The 17,331-nt window shown below is 36.4% G+C and overlaps 1 long non-coding RNA gene across 1 annotated transcript; it reads right to left on the bottom strand.

Moving 5' to 3' along the window:
* Nucleotides 1-476: 476 nt before the first annotated feature.
* LOC137235820 (uncharacterized) lies at nt 477-1,664 on the bottom strand. Its single transcript, XR_010948059.1, has 4 exons — nt 1,462-1,664; nt 1,192-1,401; nt 642-965; nt 477-570 (listed from the first exon to the last, which is right to left on the bottom strand). It is a non-coding gene; the product is annotated as an uncharacterized lncRNA (long non-coding RNA).
* Between the last annotated feature and the right edge of the window lie 15,667 nt (nt 1,665-17,331).

Raw genomic sequence — 17,331 nt, 5'->3', positions numbered from 1 at the left:
CTCAAAAAAAGGTTTTCCTAAAAATTAGTAAGCCCATATAAATTTAAGGACAAGAAGGGAACAAAATTGCACTAAAGCATTATCGTCCTCGAATAAAGGATATCATTTACTTAAGCTGAAAAAGCATAGGTCAAGTAAATATATCTTTAACTTTAGTAACAATTGTACTTTAAACAAAGAAATATTTTTCCTCAATTCAAGTACAAGTGACACTTAAAATTTTTGCAATTTTAAAGATATGTTAGCCTCAACACAAGTAGATAAAACTACTTCATTTTAGTACTAATATGAGTCTATATCATACTTACTTTTATGATATTTTTTCCTTTATAGAAGTAAATGTTTTACTCAGTAAAATAATTGTTCATATATATATGTACATTTATTTAAATTGTTATTAATAAAGCTTTTTACAAAATGTTTAGAAATAATATTTAAGTTTCACATACATACATATTCTTATTTAATATATGTGCCTTTATTGGTGGGTACGACATTTTTTTTAAATGAACGACTTTAAAAAAAAAAATTTTGCTTCTGCTCATAAATATTCGCAAAATCGCTATCAATCTGTAAAAAATTATTATAAAAATAAATTATAGTATAATCTAATATAAATAAAATAAATTGAGAACATTTACCAAGCAGTAGCCAAAGCTTTGTTTCAAGATCGGCCACTCAGCCAAAATATGAGATATAGATGCAACTGATTTGAAAAATTGGGTTCTGCTGATAAAACAATGTTGCAATTTTTGTACAACCTCGTCGTAGGGTGCAATATTGTATAGAAGCCAGAGTTTATTTTCCTCACATTCAACAGTAGCTTGGATGACTGTTTGTGAATTTATTTGGGGTTGTTCATTCTCCTTAAAACTGTCTTTGCGTAACCGATAAAATGCGTTGTGATATTTCGTATATAGGGAGCCTCCTGGCTTTCTCCCCTTTCTATGTAAAAAATAAGTATCCTGAAACAAACGGTTTTTTATTAAGATTTTTGTTTTGGCTAATCAATTGGCTATTATATTTTATAATAATTTTTTTTTGTATTATTTAGGGTATTCACAGGTTATCTTATTCGTCGTTTGTGCTATGTTATCAAATTTTATATTGGAAATCATAGCAACAGACAGAAACTAAAGACTTTACAACGAATACGACAGCCCAATTATTGTTTTGTAATTAAAACTCTACCTTGGTTTCTGTAGGAAAAATCACAACAAGTCTTTTAGAAATATTTTCGAATAATTTCGGCCGAGCTGCTATCTTATTATCGAGAATGTATGCGCAAATGGAAGAAGTTATAATTTTTCTCTGTGGTTCTGAAAGTTTTTTGTATATTTCGTACGACTTCAATAGTGCTACTCCACCAGAACTAGATTTTAAGACGTCTAAAATTGGAATCTATTAAAATTAATGATATTAAATTAATGATAGTTTCCTGGCTGTTTTTCCAACAATTACCTCATTTACGTCATCAACCGCATCACAAAAACTGTTGGTGATAGATTGTGTTGATCCACTGTGGCACTCGCTGTCGTAGCCTTGTGATATTTACCAAAGACGCAAATTATGTTCAAAAATGATCCTGTTGCCAAACAGAGATTTTGGCACTATCTCACTTAAATGGCTGCCTTTCTATAATTCAAAGCCTCTAACGTTATGTTGTGCTCTAGAAAAAATAGTAATAACAAATAATAACAATTGTAAATATTAACAAACAGTTTTGGATGTCCGATTTGAGATGAACTGTGCACAAATGTGGATAAATGGTTTATACACTCTTAGCAAAAAGTTATCGGCATCTAACTTATCACCATGTATGCAGCTTCTTTGATAAAAGTTTATCAGTATACAGCAAAAATAATTCAAAAGGAATTAAAATATTCCCCTACGTTTATCACATTTATTACACTTTTACACTCTTAACTCACCTTTAAATAAGTCAAAAAACAATTCACCTTTCAAAGAAAATAACAAGTCTAAAAAATCAGCTTCACTCATGCTGCATTACACCGACACTCACAACTTCCAACTTTAAACTGCCAAAACTCTTTTATTTTGACAAAAATAATGAAATCTAACGGGACTTTGCGAAAAACTCCAGCCTGTTGCAAGCGGATGGTATGTATGTGCATGCATATATATCCACATTTATGTGGATTTACATACATATTTACTTATATTCGTATTGCTAGCCCTGTTATGAGATTTTGTTTTTATTTCCTTATTTTGAGGAACGTGTCTTAAACTTAAGTAAAATGTGTACTTATTTCTGGTTTTAAGCTATTTGTTACTTGATATTCTCGAAATTTACTAAAAATTAGTAAAATTTTATTAAATATCAGGTCAAGGAAATTACTTACTTGTTTTAAGCGCGATTTTTCTTACATTTTAAGAACGAATTTCGTTAAAACCATAAGTTTTTCCTACAAAATTGGAAAATTTCCTAACTTTTGTGCAAAGTAGCATGTTTCCTTAACTTTAGGACAAAAATTTTTTGAGTGTACGACCCTTTTAAACATCTTTTGTATAAAAGTGGACGTGGTATTTAACCGATAACGTCCATTTTTCCTAGAAATGTTACCTGATATAAAGAAATAATATGTACACAGTCTTATTACGATCCTTTAATTTTTCTTCGACTTATGGCTCCCGCCACGAACATTTTCAAAAATTTAAATTTTTTCCCTTTTCTCGTTAAAATTTCACTTGGAAAATTAAACACCATTGATTGAAGTTTTGCAAAGATATAGCTTATTTTGTTCGTCCATGGGCGGTGTCACGCCCATTTTCAAAAAAAAATCAAGAGTCTTAATATAAGTCCAATAATCAGGTTTTATGTGTTTTCCAAAACGTTATATATATAAAAAGTCGGCATGGTCACCATCCGATTTCCCTCATTTTTAATAGCGATGGGAGTTGATCGCCAAGGAACCCAAATACCAAATTGCAATACTAATGATAGTATCGATAATATGTCATTCAGTGTAGGCAGTAGGCCAAATATCAATGGCTTCGATTTCCCGGTGGTTACAGGGGCTGAATGTTACACGCTATACTTGCTATTAAGTCGAATGCTGTAGGATTCGATGGAATTAGCATACGATTTATCAAACTAATCCTTCCTTTTGTTATCTCTCCGCTTAATCACATTTAAAATTTTTCTATAACTAGCAGTAGTTTTACTAAAAAATAAATAAATGTAAGACGCGATAACCTCCGAAGAGATCTAAGGCCGAGCTTCTCTTCCAATTTGCGTCGTGCTCCTCTTGATTTTTTCCTACAAATTGGCCGGACGGGACCTACATGTTTTATGCCGACACCGAACGGCATCTGCAAGGCAGATAAGTTTTCACTGAGAGGTTTTCATGGCAGAAATACACTCGGAGCGCTTGCCGAACACTGCCGAGGGGCGACCCCGCTTAGAAAATTTTCTTCTAATTGAAAAACCTTATTTCTAAAATTTTTTGATGTGCTTTGCCCGGGGTGTGAACCCAGTCAATGAAAAATGCCCAAAGTTGTTCCGGTCCCCAAAACTAAGTCTCCGAGTTCCTGCATTGAGTTTAGGCCGATAAGTCTGTTGCCTTCTTTATCGAAGGTATATGAGAAGTTATTGGCAACGCAGATAACTGTCCATATAAATACGAATAATTTGCTAGCGGACGTCCAATTGGAATTCAGAAGAGGGCACAGCTTTGCGTCATCCGTGTTAAAGATTCTTGAAGGTATACGTCCAGCCTATGACAACAATGAACTCACTGTGTTAGTACTACTGGATTTCTCCAAAGCTTTTGATACGGTTGATCTCAAAATTCTTCTTTTCAAGCTCAAAGCCAGCTATAACTTCAGCCCTTTTGCTATCAAGTTAATGAGAAGTTATCACTCCGAGCGATTTCAACAGGTTCAATATGATAACCAAGTCTCTAGTGTACCACAGGGATCGATTCAAGGCCAATATTGTTTACACTCTTCATCAATGACATAGCTACTTGTTGTCACAATCCCTCCATACATGTATATGCAGACGATACACAAATATACATGTCTCGACCTATCCGTCTTTCCGAAGACTTATTTGCTAGGCTGTATGAAGATTTAAGACGTATAGCAAACGGGGCTAACCTAAATAAACTAACTCTCAATGTAGCTACATCTAAGACGATTGCGTTAGCAAATACATCAAATGACGTAAACAACCTTCCTGATATTATTCTCAATGGAGATAAAATAATTTTTCATAATGTGATAACTAATTTAGGTTATAAAATCAACTCTAAACTGACTTGTGTTGACCATATCAACCTCGTAAGCAAGCTATTGTAACGAATTTACTGCAATGCCTCTTATTTGCAACCTTCTACTAACGTTCGTATCGCTAAAGTGTTGAGTAAATAACTCCAATATTTAATAATACAAAATGGCCTTTATTAAAATACTTCACAATAACACTGATACTTCACAACCAATAGCTTGCTTAAATGAAACTGATTGTCGCGCCTCTACCGTTGCTGCCTTTTATACTCTGTGATTTCCTCGTTGCATCTTCTAGGCGCTTCCAGAATTTACTTAGTTACTGCTATAAAATTATAACTACAGATGCACGTGTATAGCTTCTCATATGCGCGTGTATTTGTGAGCGACACTTCAACAATTATAATTGCATACTTTTGGGAGCATCTCAGATAAGATATCTGTATTTGTTTGTGCGTCTCTTCTCCGCTGCGTGTACGTACATATGTGTAGACATAATGATTCATCTATTAATGTGGATACAAGTCACTGCTTAGCATCGCTTAGAGATTGCAGTACCCCTTAGTGTTGCTAATATCCATTACAATATATAATACCCTGAGTAATTTATACAGAACTGCTTATTTGTTACAACGAGACACTAAGATGAAACTGGTCAAAGCTCTAATAATACCTCAAGTCTCTTATGATGATATACGGTAACCTGGACTCAATTTCCCTCAACAAATTGCAGCTGGCCTTTAATAATGTTGTCCGGTTTGTTTTTGTCTAAAAAGAAATTTGATCATATATCTTCATATGCAATGCAGATTCACGGATGCGATATTTATAATTTCCTAAAAATCGGAAATCTCTGTTTTTTGCATAAGCTAATACACTCACAAAAGCCGCTGTACTAACTTAACAAATTGAGTTTCTGCCTATCTACACGCACTTTGAATCTATTAGTACCGAATTTTAAATACACTACGTCATCTAGAATGTTCTTTGTTAGTACAATCCGTTTATGTAACTCACTCCCATAGGCGACTAAAGCTATTAGTAAAGCAGGATGTTTTAAGCAAGCAGTATTATTTTTTCTTAACCCTTAACTTACCTCTTAATCATATATCTTTATCCTTGTCACAAAAATTTGAACTGAGGATGTTTAATTGTTGAAGAAAAAGTTTATATTATATTATATTACTCTACTTTTATTTTTGATAATGTGATCCGATTGATGTACTATCTAAAAGACTATGTCTTACTTGTACAAAACTCAAATAAACAATAATATTTTATTTTCAATATTTACCCAAATTGTGTCGTGTGCACCTACAGAGAGACGGACGGATGAACGGCCATGGCTAAATCAATTCCCTTTTTCATCCTCAGCATTTTGATGTATGGAAGTCTATATTTTTCTCGATTCGTTTAAGCCCGTAATGCTACCAAATTAATACACTCTGTGTGCAAAGCACGTTGAGTATATTTCAAATTCCGGAAATCTTATTTTTTATTTACACATCTCAAAACAGATAAAACTAATTAAGTGTACCCACTGTACTTTTCATTAAAAATACATTCATTGTACACGTGTCGACTTAATAACACAATTAAACTTTTCAAATAAATAGGGGCAAGTCCGTGGAAATGGACGCGACATTCGCAAGCATTACAACCTGCCTAAAATAGAATATGAGCAGCGAACTGAGCGGATATTACAATATTTCAAGCAACAATTGTGGGTAACTCAAATATGTACGTACATATATATGACAATATATGAAGAGGTTCGGACGTGAAATAAAGACCCAATGCCCCTAATTTTTCGAAATCTAATATATCTTTTTAAAACGCTGGATATAAACTTAAGTACGGTTACGGCGAGCTACTTTTCCAATTTGCGTCGTGCTCCTTTTAATTTTTCCTACAAATTGGCGGGACGGGACCTACTTTTTATGCCGACTCCGAACGGCATCTGCAAGGCATATGAGTTTTCACTGAGAGATTTTCATGGCAGAAATACACTGGGAGTGCTTGCCAAACACTGCCGAGGGGCGATCCCGCTTAGAAAAATTCTCTTCTAATTGAAAAATTTTGTTTCTAAAATGTTGATGTTGCTTTGCCCGGGGCGTGAACCCAGGGCCTTCGGTGTGGTAGGCGGAGCAAGCTACCATCGCACCGCGGCGGCCGCAAAAGCCCCTTTTCATAAGCGGAGACGTATACTGGTACGTAACTTTCCCTCTGTTTATTCTTCGATAAATGTTTAGGTCATTCAATAGAGCACGTTCTTGTGCTTCTAACGATGTACATATATACATTTTTATAGAAGAAATAGAACAAAAGTACAAAATAAATCAAAACTTTAGAGGCCAAAATAAGTTTGCGTTGAAAAACTCTCTAATATAATAAATCCAATGAAATTTGGATAGGATGGGAAGATTTCCTCATTTAACCACTTCTAGTTGACAAATATATATATATATATATATATATATTGTAACGAATTTACTTGCAAATCCTCTTATTTGCCCTTTTGCTAAGTTCGTATCACTAAATTGTTGAATAAATAACTCCAATATTGAAAAATGGAAAAATGGCCTTTATTAAAGTAGTTCACAATAACACTTATACTTTGCAATTAGCAGGCTTAATAACCAAACTGATAGCTTAAATGAAACTGACTTTCAAAATAATACTGCTATTGCTCGCTAGATATCGTCTTAATCGAAACTGATTATAGCGCCTCTACCGCTGGTGCTTTTATACTCTTTGATTTCCTCGTGGCATCTTCTAGGCGCTTCCAGAATTTACTTAGTTGCCGCCATATAATTATAACTACAGATCCACGTATATAGCTTCTCATATGCGTGTTTTTGTGAGCGACACTTCAACAATTACAATTGCATACTTTTGGGAGCATCTCTTCTCTGCTGCGTGTACGTACATATGTGTAGACATAATATTTTATTCGTTTATGTAGATACAAGTGACTGTCTGCTTTATTGTTGTTGTGACTTCATTTACTTAGCATCAGACTAGGGATGTGAGTATCACCTGGTGTCTCTCATATTCGTCACAATATATTAGGGCGGGTCGATTTAAAAATCGCTCATTGCTCTGGGAAAATCGTATTCTAGGGATCAAAATAAGAAACTTTGCCCATGGAACCATACCTCTAAAACGAATTCTGATGTCCCCCACTATGGGTCGAACTTTTGGGTAGGGGTAATTTCAATTCTACCTGCTGTGTCTTGTGGTGGCTTAAAAAAAAACAACACAAGAAATTTTACGATCTGCGATTGTGTCACAGTGATACCTTAATTTTTTAAAACGGTTGAATAAAAAACCTACACAACTATGTTTACGACATGCAAATGCATCACAGTGATGCCTTGGTTTTAAAAGGGGGTTGTAAAAACGCTAATTTCTATTTTTCTAATTTCTAATTTTTTTTAAATTTCTTTTCTATTACTAAGTTAAATTCATTTTTTCATTTACATATGTTCTGACTAAATAAATTTCTAAAGAGAAAAATAAACTCCAAAAAGAAAAAACATAGGCATTTCAAAGTGGGATTTTTCAAAATTTGCCCCTACGACCCAAAGGGGGGACATCAGAATTCGTTTTAGAGGTATGGTTCCTTCGGCAAAGTTTCTTATTTTGATCCCTAGAATATGATTTTCACAGAGCAATGGGCGATTTTTTTGCCTCCCCACAAATCGACCCGGCCTAATATATATATATTGTTACGATTATTAGCAAAACTGAGGAGTGCTGCCATCTCCAGGCCGATGCTAAGCAGTGACGTGAATTCACATCAATAATTCAATCATTATGTATCTACATAAACGAATCAATACTTGCGTCTATACATATGTACACATTCCGACGAGCAACATTTACATACAAGGCAGCGAGAGATGAGATGTCACACACCGATGAATTTACTTATACGCTTATGTGTGTGCGGGAGACTGTAAACTACAAACACAGGCATATATCTTATCTGAGTGGTCACAAGAGAGGGCAATAATTTGTGCACGTAGTTGTGGCTGGCGATTTTGTAGCCGAAACAACTAGTAACTTCTGGAAATCGAAGAGCCTAGAAGTATGCAGCGTAAACTATAAAAGCGGTGCAGGCGAGTAAGAAGAATTCAGTTTGATTTGAGTTGATCAGCAGTTACGACTAAGAAGATATCTAGCGAGCAATACCAGTATTATTTTGATTAGTGGAGTTTCATTTGAGCTATCAGTTTGGTTATTAAGCTATTCGTTGCACAGTTTGAGTGTTATTGTGAAGCATTTTAATAAAGGCCATTTTTCCATTATTCAATATTGGAGTTATTTATTCAACAGTTTAGCGATACGAACCTAGCAAAAGGGGCAAATAAGAGGATTTGCAAGCAAATTCGTTACAATTGGTGTCAGAAGAGGAATTGTTGAATAAATTCCGGAGGACAACAAGGACATGGCAAAGTTCAGTGAATTAAAGATCCAGCAACTGAAGAAGGAGTTGGAGAGCCGTGGATTGAATACAAGCGGCGTTAAACTTGAACTTCAGGCACGGCTACGAGAGGCAATGGAAGCGGAAGGAATTGATGTGGAAGAGTATGACTTTCATCTTGATGGCGAGGAAGTAACAAAAATTGAAGAGAAAAACGAAACATCGCAGACAGTTACGAGCACAGACTTGAACATGATTTTGGCTGCAATATCTGCTCAAACATCGACAATGTCATCACAGATGGAATCCCAAGAGACACGAATAACATCGAAAATTGAAACACAAGAAACGCGTATGGCAGAAATGTCGACACAGATTACATCAAAGATGGAGACACAATTGGAAGAACAGAAGACATATTTGGCATCTCAACTGGAAGCGCAAGAGGCACGTATATCTGAAATGTCGGCACAAATTTCGGAACAGGTATCAGCGCAGCTCTTTGTGAAACTGGAAGAGCAGGATGCAAAAATTTTACAACTCGAGGACAAAATTGATGCCGAAATAGAAGCGTTAAAAGGTCGTATGGAGCAGTTACAACCAAACCGCCCAGCTGTTTCAGCGAGTAATCCAAAGGTAAAGACACCATCCTTTGACGGTTCTGTTCCTTTTCAGGTCTTTAAGCTACAGTTTGAGAAGACCGCAGCAGTCAACCAATGGAATGCTGAAGATAAAGTTGCAGCTCTGTTCGTGGCACTGAAAGGGCCTGCCGCGGAAATCTTACAGACCATCCCAGAGTACGAGCGGAACCACTACGAAACATTGATGAGCGCTTTAGAGAGACGTTACGGAAGCGAGCAAAGGAAACAGATATTCCAAATTGAGTTGCAAAACCGCTACCAAAAAAGCTAACGAGACTTTGCAGGAGTTTGCTTCGGACATTGAAAGATTGGCTCATCTTGCAAATGCGGATGCACCCGTGGAATACACAGAAAGAGTGAAGATTCAGAGCTTTATAAATGGCATAAGGGACGTCGAAACGAAGCGAGCCACATACGCGAACCCAAAGCTAACATTCGCAGAAACGGTGTCACAAGCTCTGATTCAGGAAACGTCGTCGCTTCTGTGTAAGCCAGTTTTCAAAGCACGCCGTGTGGAAGTAGAAAGGCCAGAGTGGGTAGACGCAATATTGGAGGCACTGAAAGGATCGCAAAAGCGAAGTGAAAAAGTTATCAAATGCTTCAAATGCGGGAAGTCCGGTCACATAGCACGTCATTGCGATCTTGGTCTTAATAGTTCCAACAATGTGGGTGGCCGTAAACGCAAAGCTGGAGGAGATGAGCAAGAGCGAGTAAGAGGTAGAGAGCTAGATCCAGCTATTGAATGCCCTGTGATATCTGTGTCGCAAATTGGAAGGAAATCAAGCAGTCTTACCGTCAGAGGGAATGTGGATGGCAAAGAACGAGTACTAACTGTAGATACGGGCGCATCTCATTCCTTGATCCGATCTGACTTGGTCAACAGGAGAGTAAAACCGTTACCTGGAGCAAGGTTGCGTACGGTCACTGGCGAGTATAATCAAGTCCAGGGAGAAGTAATATGTGAAGTCTTAATTGGGAAGGTCATGGTTTTACACAAATTCGTTGTGGCGGAGATTGTCGATGAAGTTATATTGGGAGTGGATTTCTTGGTTGACCATGACATCAAGATCGATATGCGGAGAAGGGCGATGCATTATAAGAACCAGGATGTGCCAATTAACTTCAGTTTGGAAAAAGGTTTCAGCAGTAATAGAGTACTGGTGGAGAAAAGTCGACAAAGGCCACGAAAGTCAAAGGTAAAGGTTGATGAAACGAATGGGCCAAATAAATCAAAATCAAAAGTACCTGCGAGAGAAACACTGGCATTGACGAAACCTAAAAGGCGCAGGAAAACGAAGCAACGAATTTCCGAGAAAGAATGCGAGGGCAGTTTCAAGCCGGAGCGCACAACTGTTGTAAAATGTGGGAACGATACCGATTATGCAAAGAAAATTCGTACAGCGCAAGCTCTACGAAGTGGTTCATTGGCCAAACAACAGAGTGTGAAGGAACGAACCAGGGTATTGAGTGGTACGATGAAACCCAGGTACCATGAGAACAATAATTCGAAAGGTTTCTTGGCGGGAGATTTGGTACTGTTATACAAACCTCACCGGCGGAAAGGTGTTCCATCCAAATTTCGGTGCAGTTGGGAAGGCCCGTACGAGGTTGTGAAGAAGATCAGTGATACCATCTACCGCATACAAAGCATTGAGAAACCACGGAGTAGAAGAGTGGTACATTTGGAGATGCTAGCGGCGTTTAGATTGGGAGATTTGTCTGATCGGGACGATCAGACTTAGGTGGAGGGCAGTGTTACGATTATTAGCAAAACTGAGGAGTGCTGCCATCTCCAGGCCGATGCTAAGCAGTGACGTGAACTCACATCAATAATTCAATCATTATGTATCTACATAAACGAATCAATACTTGCGTCTATACATATGTACACATTCCGACGAGCAACATTTACATACAAGGCAGCGAGAGATGAGATGTCACACACCGATGAATTTACTTATACGCTTATGTGTGTGCGGGAGACTGTAAACTACAAACACAGGCATATATCTTATCTGAGTGGTCACAAGAGAGGGCAATAATTTGTGCACGTAGTTGTGGCTGGCGATTTTGTAGCCGAAACAACTAGTAACTTCTGGAAATCGAAGAGCCTAGAAGTATGCAGCGTAAACTATAAAAGCGGTGCAGGCGAGTAAGAAGAATTCAGTTTGATTTGAGTTGATCAGCAGTTACGACTAAGAAGATATCTAGCGAGCAATACCAGTATTATTTTGATTAGTGGAGTTTCATTTGAGCTATCAGTTTGGTTATTAAGCTATTCGTTGCACAGTTTGAGTGTTATTGTGAAGCATTTTAATAAAGGCCATTTTTCCATTATTCAATATTGGAGTTATTTATTCAACAGTTTAGCGATACGAACCTAGCAAAAGGGGCAAATAAGAGGATTTGCAAGCAAATTCGTTACAATAGGGGGACTCATGATAGCATATAAACTTATAAGGTGTAAAATTATATCCATTTACACACGCGGTTATATGAACGCACCTAGTAATACTCTTGATAAACTTGATTGTTTCTCAGCTGTATTATTGCCAAAAAAAAATTTTTGATTGTTATACAAATTAAAAAATACCAAGATTAAGTGAAAAATCAAAACTAAAACGCCTTTACTTGCTGATGTTGGAGATTTCTGATGAAAATGCCGGCTGTTATGTCTGCAAGGTTGCATTCCTTTGAGTTTACCGCGTTTACACAATGAAATGTGCGCGTAAATTTATACAAATTGTGTAAATGATTTTTCATACAAAATTTGACAGCTCGTGCGTAAACTAGATAAATATATACGTTTACACACTTTATAAGGCATTTATACGGTTACATGAGTCCCCCTAATATATTTCAAGCAGATAATATTCACAAGACAAATGCAAGCTAGTTTGTACTGCTTTCTTTTTTGTGGCTACATATGAAATTGTTGAATACACCAATAAACCCTACATTAATCTTTAAAATTAATATCTCGTTGAAATCAGAACTGATTTTAGATTTTCCTCAGACAATCCTTTGTATATATAAAATAAGAAAGAGATACAATTTAAATTTTCGTCGTATTTTGTAAGATTTCTCTAACATCTCCAAGAATCAATTAATAGTTAATAAACTGCGGAAAGCGCAAAATGCCCTCTTTCTGACAACATACAAGTTTCGTTGGCTAAACGGAAATAAAGTTATAGGCCAATATATGGATCAATCAATGGACTTGACAAATTGTATAGCGTTTTATTTTCTGGCAAAAGTTATATTCTAAAAAGCAGATAACGCCTTGACGAGGTATTTCGTTCTTTTTTGAAAATTGTTGCCTGCTCGCAACGCAAAACCGTTACACTTTTACCCTGCATAAAACGGCGGTGTGGCATTGCAACTCTGCTAAACTAGCTGATCGTGACAATTTATTTTCGTAACTTCACATATTTTTAGTCGAAGCAAATTGAAATGAAGGAAATAATTCCTAATGAATTTTTATTATCATTGACAGTGCGTTTGTGAAAATCAGCTAACACACGGGCTAGCCCTTTATGTTCTATGCATGCACTATAAATGTTCAAGATTTGCTGGGATAGGAGTAACTGTATTAAGGCTTTACCATTTACTTAGGCGGCCACCGTGGTGTTATGGTAGCGTGCTCCGCCTACCACACTGTATGCCCTGGGTTCACACCCCGGGCAAAGCAACATCAAAATTTTAGAAATAAGGGTTTTCAATTAGAAGAAAACTTTTCTAAGCGGGGTCGTCCCTCGGCAGTGTTTGGCAAGTGCTCCGGGTGTATTTCTGCGATGAAAAGCTCTAAGTGAAAACTCATATGCCTTGCAGATGCCGTTCAGAGTCGGCATAAAACATGTAGGTCCCGTCCAGCCAATTTGTAGGGAAAATCAAGAGGAGCACGAAGCAAATTGGAAGAGAAGCTCGGCCTTTGACCTCCTCGGAAGTTGTCGCGCCTTACATTAATTTTTATTTATTTTTATTTACTCAGGCAACAATTTATTTCAGAAAAGAAAACGCTATTAGACACCAATAAAAACGTTACCCGAACTTTCCGGAAGAATTTTAGTAAACAGACCTATTTAACATCTGAAAGCTTTTTTAATTTCGCGTCGAGGTTTGCTTATTGCAGGCGTATTGCAGGATCAATATATAAAACGTCCGTTTTCTAAAGTTTTTTTAATGCTAAATAAAAGTGTAGACAAAATTTTATTAAACGCAAAAATATACATAGATATGTGTTTAACAGCGCAACAATATAAAGAAAGGACGTTATATTTATTTAGTAAAACATCCAAATTTGCAAACCCGATGAAGCCTTTCTTTGAAATTATGTTTCCCTATCCAAAATGAGGGGAAAGAATAAACTACATATTTGATTGCCACAACATACACGTATTTGACCTGTAATCCCAAGTGATAGAAATAAATTCTGACCACGTTTGATTTTCGGTACGTTATGGAGCTTATTTGGTATTCGTCCACGTATAAATAAACAAACAATTGCAAAGAATTGTTGTTTTGAAAAAGTATAGCAAAGTGCGTCATTTCATTTCGCTAGACTAATAATAAATACGGTTGATTTGTTATTTTGATATAGCAAAATATGTTTGTTCAGCTAATTAAAACAAACAAAAAACAAGTAAGGGTGTCTAAGTTTGGAGGTAACCGGATATTATATACTCAGCGTGGATCTAGAAATGTTTTGTAATGCTTGATCGGAATATGGCCATGGCACCGCCAACTAAAAAAAATGTCTCGTAAATTCCTTTTACAATAAAACTTGATAAGTGAAATATCATTGATACAAAACTATTTTTCGCTAAGATATCGCTTACTATTATAGTCTACGACCCTTTCAAACATCTTTTATATAAAAGTGGGCGTGCTTTTTAACCGATCACGTTCATTGTCCTAGAAATATTTCCTGCTATAAAGACATAATATGTACACAATCTTATTACGATCCTTTAATTTTTCTTCGAGTAATGGTTCCCGCCACGAAAATTTTCAAAAATTAAAAAATTTTCCTTTTTCTCTTTAAAATTTCACTTGGAAAATTAAGCACCATTGATATAAACCATCTAAAATGATAGCTTATTTTATTCGTCCACGGGCGGTGCCACACCCATTTTCAAAAAAAATCAAGAGTCTTAATATCAGCGCAGTAATCAGGTTTTATGTGTTTTCCAAAACGTTATATATATATAAAAAGTGGGCGTGGTCACCATCCGATTTTCCTCATTTTTAATAGCGATGGGAGATGAGCGCCAAGGAACCCATATACCAAATTGCAATATTTTATTTTCATTATTTACTCAAGTTGTGTCGTATGCACCGACAGAGAGACGGACGGATGAACGGACATGGCTAAATTAATTCCTATTTTCATCCTCAGCATTTTGATATATGGAAGTCTATATATATCTCGATTCGTTTAAGCCCGTTATGCTACCAAAGTTATGCACTCTGTGCGCAAAGAACGCTGAGTATAACAAGATTGACTTTGACTAGCTTTAACATAAATTTAGATGTATTTTTGTTATTTCAAATTCCTGGAATCTCATTTTTTATTTACACGTCTCCGTCTCAATTAGGTATAAATAGCGCCGACGAAATTAAACTCGGTGTACTTTATTGTTAAAAAGGGGTAGAAAAGGTTTTAAAATATAATGAATCTACGAAATAAATTTGTGCTGCTGTTTGATCTGCTTTGCTGCATCTTAAGCTATACGAATGCGGAATATCGCATGATACGTGGCTCATATTCACATATAAAGAACAGCCCCCATACAGTGGCAATATTCCATGGATCCACCTATAGATGCGTTGGTTCTATAGTCAGTATTAGATCGGTAGTTACAGTAGCGCATTGCGTAAAGGATAATAGTGCGGGTCTCATCGTTGTGGGCGGTATAACCAATTTAAAATCATATGTAGCGATCGAACACTGTGTGCAGGAAATACATCCTCATGCTTCTGTGGATATAGCAGTGGTTAAAGTGGCTCCATCCTTTGAAGATGATGATAAAGTAAAAATAATAGAACTTTGTCAGGATCAAATACCACCGGGAAAATTGTTGGAAGTCAGTGGATGGGGTTCGTTATCTAGAGACGAGGGAAATGTTGATCCTATTCTCACAGCTCATTCTATGGTATATCAACATACAGGAACAACCTTGACTACTATAGAATGTTTGTCGTTTGGAGCTACTGGGGCGGGAGGCGTTTACAAGGGACGACTTTGCGCGGTGGCACAAGGTTTCAAGGACGATTCTCCGGATATATATATAGATGTAACAAATCCAAGTGTTAAAAACTTTATAAAATCCAAAATGTAACTGAGAGGTGTTATTATAAATTGACTGTTGATTGGAATATCACCCTAACACGACATAGCAGTTGAAATATGGTGATATTCCGCTCAGCAGTCGAAATGATGATATATTTTCCTTGTAACATGTACCAATAAAGTGTTATAATTGTCTGTAAATAAATAATTTTTATTGTATGCAATGGAAGTGTGACGCATGTAAATGAATTAAGTTGTGAGAGCAAACTTTGATCACAACTTTAAAGTTCCCTCGTGTATGAATAGATCATGAGATGAAAACGAAATTGCGGTTGTCATTCCCTGGCAAACTTCGCTCAAAACGGCTGAACAAACGAATTCTATGGAAGTCAATCTAATAAGTAAGTAAGTAAGTATAACGACACCGAAGCCAACCAATTAGTTTTTGGTTTTCCGCCATATTCATAACCTATAAATTTTTGCGTTGGAGAATTTATTCACATTTTGGGGATTGTATTTTTTGTTTTTTCTATTTTATGAAGTTATGACATTTTTTAGGTTAAGAGACCAATAAGCGATGCCAATATAGTACATTTATATATGATTAAGTGAAAATATGGTTACGAATTGGGCGTTATGAGTATGGCAAGTTTTCCAGGGTCTTTAAACAGGCGATATTTTGCCAAAATAGGATTTTACTTTGGAAATAGGTGTCGCTGGATATCGCATTGTTCGAGCTTTTTGGAAAACCTTCTGAAAGCGGTGCCGCTATTTAAAAAAAATATTTGGCGCGTTTTACCTCAAAAGAAATTTAAGCCCAAACTTCGCTTCCTAAAAAGGGGGCAGAAATTACAGTTTATATGGTGTATAACTATATATACCGATCACTATGATTTTTTCAGACAACAACATACGCTATATAGTCATCATTTGGTGAAATTTAAAGCTTCTAGCTGTTAAAATGGGGCAGTAATTACGAAAAGTTCTTATGTGAACAATCGGTTGTATTGATATAAGCTATATATACGACCGATCTCCTCCATTTTTTTCAGACAATAATATGTGCAATATACGAAAGCATATGGTGAAATTTGAAGCTCCAGTCTGATAAATTGAGGACGATATGACAAAAATTCTCTATTCTGAAAAATTGGTTGTATGGGTGATATGTGCTGTAGTGGTCTGATCCGGCCGGTTTCGAAAAATGTCTAGTAGGGCTGCTATTCGAGTGGATGGTCCCTTTAAACCAAATCTTACAGTAAACCCAATTCATATTTGCACTTCTAAATTATGGGCAGGCAAAGAAATGCGGATAAGTGTATTTGACACTTTGAACTTTCCTCGAACTGCTCTCCTGCCTATAGTAGCAATGCCGGTTTGCGTTCGTCAGTATAAGTTGGCAAAGGAAACTTAACATTAACAATGATTTGTGCTGAAAGTGCTGGATATGATACGTGTCGGGCAGTGCCTGGAACACCGGGCGTTGTGAATGGAGAATTGTGTGCGGTGCTATCAGGTGCGACAGGTCTTGCGAACTCCGGATATCCGGACATATATACAAATATAAATGTTGTACAAGTTCAACAATTTGTTCGACTTATGATGAAGTTTTAATATGACTGAAAGCCCAATTCTGAATGTTTCATGAACGTCCCACCGTCAAAAGATATTGAGTTTATCTTAAGATGGATCGTTTTTGACACAAATTCTGAGAAAGG

The sequence above is a fragment of the Eurosta solidaginis genome, unplaced genomic scaffold, assembly GCF_040869045.1.
Source record: "Eurosta solidaginis isolate ZX-2024a unplaced genomic scaffold, ASM4086904v1 ctg00001089.1, whole genome shotgun sequence".
In the NCBI taxonomy this organism is placed as follows: Eukaryota; Metazoa; Arthropoda; class Insecta; order Diptera; family Tephritidae; genus Eurosta; species Eurosta solidaginis.
The sequence above is the reverse complement of the archived record's forward strand: the minus strand, read 5'-3'. Positions and strand labels throughout refer to the sequence as shown.